The sequence below is a fragment of the Nematolebias whitei genome, chromosome 15 (assembly GCF_014905685.2).
Source record: "Nematolebias whitei isolate Nwh7 chromosome 15, NemWhi1, whole genome shotgun sequence".
Classification (NCBI taxonomy): domain Eukaryota; kingdom Metazoa; phylum Chordata; class Actinopteri; order Cyprinodontiformes; family Rivulidae; genus Nematolebias; species Nematolebias whitei.
The window spans coordinates 26,524,158-26,531,374 of record NC_056512.1 but is presented as its reverse complement, the minus strand read 5'-3'; positions in this window follow the sequence as shown (position 1 = coordinate 26,531,374).

The window sequence follows — 7,217 nt, the reverse complement described above, 5'->3', positions numbered from 1 at the left end:
GGAGTTTATAAACTACACTTGGTTTGGACATAAATGTTCAAAACCATAAGGTCCTTCATCCTTTTGGTGCCACTATATTCAGCAAAAACAGAAATATGAAATCTCTCCATTTTTGTTGCACCATACATTATTAGTTTTACCGTTTATCTTTGTGCAGGGGTTTGGAAAATTCGTGTAAGACTAATTCAATTTTGATCATTCAAAAAGGGCAACAAGAACTCTTATTAAAGCAACCCACTCTGCAATAAACAACCTGTTAACAAAAGCCTTGACATTTTCAGAGTTAGTAAGTTTCATGTTGATTGAATAATTTTGAAGGTTAAAAACAAAACCTTTCCAGGCTGTGTCCTCCAAATCAGACAAAACGAAGACGACGTTGAAAATAAATAAATAAATTCAATAACAGGAGTTAATTTTTAATGATGATTTGCAAACATGTCCAGTAAAACTATGGAATTATAAAAAAGTGTGCTGTTTCTATCAAATCCACCATAAAACTGTTTTTAAATACCTTTAAGGCAAGATCAAGAAGTGCAGTTTCACAAACAAAACACAGAATACAACGATTTGTAACCTGTGGCAAATATCTAAAATAATTTTAAAAAGTGGCACGTCAGTTTGATAACATTAAGAATTAGAAATAAACTTAAGTTGAATTACATCAAGGTCTGTTTTATTTACTCAAACTTGCAACAAAATGTGCAAAAAACTGGCCTATTTTTTATGTTCATACAAATGAAATGTATTTTTTATTTAAAAGCAGAACCTTAATTATAGTTCTTTAATTATAGTTCAGTGTTTTATTTTATCAAAGGGGGATATCTTTAAAATATATTTACTCCTTTTTTATAAAATATGGTATTTTCTTTCGCTCCAAACGTTAAAATATTAGCTGTCATTGTAAATATGTAGATATAAAATGTAATAAACAAACATATTTATATGCTATATACATATATTACAGTAGTCCCTAATTTATCGCAGGGGATCAGTACCATGAAGCCCCGATAAGTGAAAAACTGCAAAGTAGGAATAGTAGTACAAGTAGTAAGTAGCAGTTTATTTTAGTATATGTACATGTATATGTATATATATATACATACACAACATTCAACATTCTAATCAATGTTTCTAAACTCTAAACACTCTAAAAGGGCACAACATATCATGATTTCAGCTCTCTGCCTCTGGTTGCTCTCTCGGCCACACCCACTTCTCCACTCTGCACGGATAACAGCTGATCTTCGTGCACAGCGACGATCAGCTGATCATCTGCAGGAGGAAGCTTCTCCCACAGCTGTGGGCTGCACACAGGTGCTAAATAATTTAATATAATTTGCTTTAAATAAAATCCATGCAGATCATGTGACTTATCCATCAATCAGCCAATTGTGTGTCATGTCCAATCTTACTTTGAAAAACCGCGATAAAGCGAGTCTGTCAAAATGAACCATGAAGTAGTGAGGGACTACTGTATATATATATTTAAAGCTTTTTTTGCACAGGATTCACCCCCCCATTCCCACCCCACTACCTGAAAAAAGCTCCCCAGCTGGCTGGAAGTGGCCCATGGACCACCAGTTGATGATCACAGTTTGTAATAACAGTTTGAATACATTTTATTTAGTAAGAGAAGGAACAGAAATGGCTGTTTGTATTGTGAAGACTGCAGATCCCTGCTCTAGTGTTACAATAAAACATTTTACTAACCCTCATGTGGTATAACAAAGTCCATGCTCAATAATCCAGGTATACAATCCAACATTTTTCAGTCAGGTCATCTGGACAGTTTATTTTTCTTTTAAAAGAAACTGTCCAGATGACCTGACTGAAAAATGTTGGGCCTCATGTGGTATCTAAACACTAACATTATTAACTAAACTGAACTAAACTAGACCAGTCGTGTCCCTCAGTTATAGCTGTCGAGTTGACTTCTGTTACCAACTTGAGAGTATTTTTCATTTAGCCTTTATTTATCCAGGTAGTCTCATTGAGCCACAAGAACTCATTTTCAAGAGAGTCCTGTTTAGGGAGCACATGGTGGGGGTTAAGGGCCTTGCTCATGGGCCCAGAGTGGGGCGAATGAGGGTGGGGGCAAGTGTGGGTGTTTCACCTACCCCACCCACAATTTTGATGTTGTCGGGAACGGGGAGTGAACCGGCGAACTTCGGATCACAGGCCCACCTCTCTAACCTCTGCGCCACCACTCCCCTAACAAAAGTATAAGATAATACAAAAAGTACAACAAAACAAACAGAATATCATAGTTTCAACACATGGTTTTATGTTTTTGAGCACTTCAGAGCTATTTTTTGTTGTCTTGGGGAAAAAATGACCAGTAGGTAGAAACGGTGACAAATAGAAGATGAAAAGAAAGCAGAACTTGCTGCTCGTGAAAATATGATTACAATCGAACCTATTGAACTCAGCCTCAGCTAGATGAGCCATTACAGTGGCTCGAATGCACCGCTGCAGCGTTATAACACTGACGTGTGGCAGATCATGCCCACACACTTACATTTGCATGAGGGATATACATGTGACTGCTTGATAGATCATCCAGACTGTGAGCACCACTTGTAATTAGGGTCCAAATGGTGTTACTAATTATTGATGCAGCCAGTAATGTGACATGTGCTAATAAATACCAATGCTGCCTGGATTGTACGGACAAGGACCACATTAATGATTCACTGGAACTGAAAGGAGAAGGGTTGAGGAAAAGAGCAGGAGAAAATTACTGTAGATAATAGGAGCCACAGTTTGCAGAACAAATCGTGGTTTCTCTGATGATGATGAAATATTTAATAGGACGGACACATCTCAGACAAGTGTGTAAAAAAAGACAAATGTCTATTTCAGTCAACATTTACAAATCTGAGTATACACTTTTGTTTAAATACATAGTTCAGATGTTTTAAAGTGGGGTTCTATGGACAGGTTATGAACATTTAATATCTTACCTGTAGTGGATAGCTCTTTGAAGAGTCATGATTAGTGCCAGAGGGGCTCCGTCGAGGAAATGCATAAACAGTAAGCCCTCGTTTATTGCAGGGGTTATGTTCCGGACCCCCCCGCAACAAGTGAAAATCCGTGAAATAGCGACGTTATATTTATTTTAGTATCTATATATAGTATATTTTAGAAAGGGCTTTAGAAAACCCCCTCATGGCCTTGCAATGTTCTAAACTCTTAAAGCTAATAATTTTAACAACATGCTTTTATGTAGCTACTAGATTTTAGAATTATCATTACCATTGTATATGGTAGTATAAGTATATGGGATTTTTAACATTATTGTGTTTGTTTTTATGGATTATGGAAAAACTTTTTATTACTACTTGTTATTAATTATGGTGATGTGTTGTTTAGTTTGGGGTTCCAGTTCTGCTCCGGTTCTGCTCGAGGTCCCGATGGGTTCCGTGCGGCTCTGCATCCGCTGGGTGCCGAAGTCGCTGTAAAGTACAAAACTTTTTTGGATCAGATCAAAACTTTCCCTCTAAAGTTTTTCAGCAGATGGCAACAGGCCTTCTAGGCAGGACACAGTTGGATTCTGGGAAATGTAGTCCTTATGAGTGGCGATACAGTACAGGCTTATTGAGAGAAAACTACAAAATGGCGGCGCCTGTCCAAAGTATTTTAATTGTTCATTAACTTTTTACAGTATCCCGTACTGTCCCAAGCATGTGAGTAATATTAAAGTTGACAATCGTGTATTGTGTGCAATTTTTTTCCATCGTGTCCAATCGTACTTTGAAAAACCGTGAAGAAGCGAGTCTGCGAAAGTCGAACCGTGAACTAACAATGGACTACTGTATATGCATGCATGCATCATGCTCTATATCTTATGACATTAATATAGACTTTATAACCTCTTCTGCTCCTTTTCTGTTATTGTGAATGATATTAAATGTTTCCATGATAATAATCATTCTTGATGTGACTATTGGTATGAAGATAGTGGAGAGGTCATCTTTTATCATGTTGGAGACTTTTGAATGTTATGGTAGACACAGTGATTATTCCCCATAAGAATCCTTGAGACATGTTTACCTCCAACGGCTCACCATGTGCAGCTGCTGGGTTCAGTTCTGAAACCAGTAGGACAAGGCGAAGGAGAAGGGCAGGCCCCTGATGAGTTCTCTACAAACTAACCTTTTCAGTTTGGGAAGGCAGAACGTGTCAGAGTCTCGTACAGGCGAGGGCGTCGATAAGCGTGCTCTTCTAAATGTATTGATGTTCTGTGGTTGTTTAGAGAAGAATCTAAAACTTGCAGGATGGTGACACTCGAGGACCAGGTTTGGGGACCACCAAGCTAGTCCGAGCAGGGTTAAGATCTATTTGACTTTTTGTTGTCTTAAATAACTTTATTCTCACATTTTGGCATTCCAACCGAAATGATCATATCTTATGTTATTTTTTTAATGTGTTTTGGTAGTGTAGTTTAATTTTTCTACTTTGATTTTTGAGGGTTTCATATTTTCAGTTAATCCATCATAATGTTCCTGCATCTTATTTTGATCATTGCTGCTAAATGTTCAGCCTGATTGAGACATTCAGGACATTATAGGACATTATGGCTATGACTTGGTTTTTGCAACTTTTATACTTGTTGAAAAAATACATTTTTTTTTTTAAATTCTCATTTAAATTAGTAGAAAAGTGTCCAAATCCTCAAAAAAGGTGTGCTATTGAATATCTGCTTTAGCATACTTGTTTAGTTTAGCTTATTGTTTTGCAGTTTTTAGCTTTTAGCTACTGTTTTGCTAATCTCAGGTGTTGTGTATTTAGCTTATGCATGCTGAGCTTGAAGTTTTCTTCCTGTTCATAACCTGTCCACTGTCACCTCGTGCTTTCAAAAGTTTGCAAACTGAAAATCTGATTTAGTCTGTGGATTAAATAAAAATAATAAAAATGTGAAAATAGAATACATGAGTATAAATCAGATTGTTTTTTTAGAACTGACTTTTTTTGCACTGTTTATTAAACTTTAAATTTTACCACAACAAATCAACAAACAACCACCAGCCATCATCCATCTTAACAATTGAATAAATAAAATAATAATAATAAAAACACATAAAGGAAACTTTAAGCTAAACGAAGCTTTTATGGTTTTTGTTCCCTTTTTTCTCATTTGTGTGTGTGTGTGGGGGGGGGGGGGGGGGGGGGGGAGGGTGCTTAAAGGTTTGTATGACCTCTCCTGCACATATTGTTTTTATCTTTTTCTTTATGTGCATTGTTTCTTATCTTGTGCAAACAATAAAATAAATAAAAATAAATTAAGTTCCTTAAGAAATAAAAGCTGCAGAAATACACATTTAAATAACTTTAACAGCTTCATTTCAGCTTCTTCCATAAAATTTCACAAAGTTATTCATCATTGGTGCTTAGTTTTTTTTTTACAGAAAAAAGCATTTTTTTCTTCAGTTTTTCAAACTTTTCCATGTCAGCTTAATTTAAAGTTATTTAAAGATCTCCAACTCTTTTGTCTCTGCTTTTTCACTATCCCGTGAGACATTTAGACGGCACATTTCATGACCAAACTGAACAAATAAAACGATAACATGTGTGGTAATAAACAATAAAGTAAAGAAGAGAAAGTTGTGAACTTCTTGTGTCGGTGGTTTTTTGAAAAAAAGCAAACAAACAAAAACAGAAACTACAGATCTGCAGCTTGGGGTCAAATTCAGTTTATATTGCACACTGCAATAAAAACTTTTGTTGTTTAAATCTATCAATGTTCTGTTCAATGCGGAACCCCTTTGAGACGAATCACTTTTAAAACCTCGTAATAAAGAAGAATAAAGCATTTCAGAGGTTTTTTCCTGCACCAAACCGTTGGTGCTCGAATAAGAAAAACCCTCACTGCTTCTAATGTGCAGAATATTGTATTGTATTGTTGGAGAGGCGCTCTGATGGAAGAAGGCTGTTTTATTTATCATGCTGCATTACAAACATGTACACAAACTGCTTGAAAATGGTTCTGAATAATTTATGAGCCGTACATAGAACGGTCTTACTGTTTCCAGAGCTGCCCTTTCCTAGATCTGCTGTTGCTTTCCTCTCTTTTCAGATTGTCACTTCTCCCACCAACTCTAATGTTCACCTCACATTTGAACTTTTTGTGTCGCCTCCCATTTGGCTGTGGGCAACATTGGTTGTGTTCATCTGTCTGTTGTGTTAGCAAAATAGCCAAAGAAAGACATATTATTTAAAATAAATATTAACAAAACTCTCAGAAAGTAATTATTGGATGTACTGCTTTATTTTGGATATCAGGACAACAGTCGACAGACCTTAAAAAAGCCCAAAATGGCTAAAACTCAACCGGTTTTACAAACACGAAGCTAAGAATTGTTGTGAGCTGGGAGTTATAATGCATACTGCAGATTGCATACAATCTTGAACAGTTGTGCTTAGTTTTATTTTCTAGAGTTAACTAAAACAGCTATAACACCATCATTTTTACTACAAGATTGAAATTATATAAATTATTGATATTAAGAATTGAATTCAAAATCTTACTTCTAACTTACAAAGCTCTCAACTGCTTAGCTCCATCTTATATTACAGATCTTATTGTTCCATATTTTCCTAACAGAGCACTTCACTCTCAGACTGCAGGTTTACTTGCGGCTCCTATAGTTTCCAAAAGCAGAATGGGAGGAAGATCTTTCAGTTATCAGGCTTCTCTCTTGTGGAACCAACTTCCAGTTTCTGTCCGTGAGGCTGACACATTGTCCAGTTTTAAGACTGGACTTAAGACTTTGCTTTTTGAAAAATCCTATAGTTACGGTTGGCTTTTATGCTGCTATAGGTTTAGACTGCTGTAGGACAAATTTACCTCATTTCCTTAAATTAATTGTTAAAATTGAATAGTTTTCATTTGCTACTAAAGTATTTCTATCTGAACTTGCAATTTTCGACCTGCCATTGTGTATCTGTTCCTCTCAAACCCAGCTGGTCGAAGCACATGGTCGCTTGTCCTGAGTCTGGTTCTGCTAAAGGTTTCTTCCTCATGAGGGAGTTTTTCCTTTCCACTGTCACCTTCATGCTCGCTCAAGATGAGAGTCTGTGATGGAGTTAATCTCAAAGGATTCTGCTCCTAAGATAAATAATGTTAACAAATATATCTCTCTCTATCTATCTATCTATCTATCTATCTATCTATCTATCTATCTATCTATCTATCTATCTATCTATCTATCTATCTT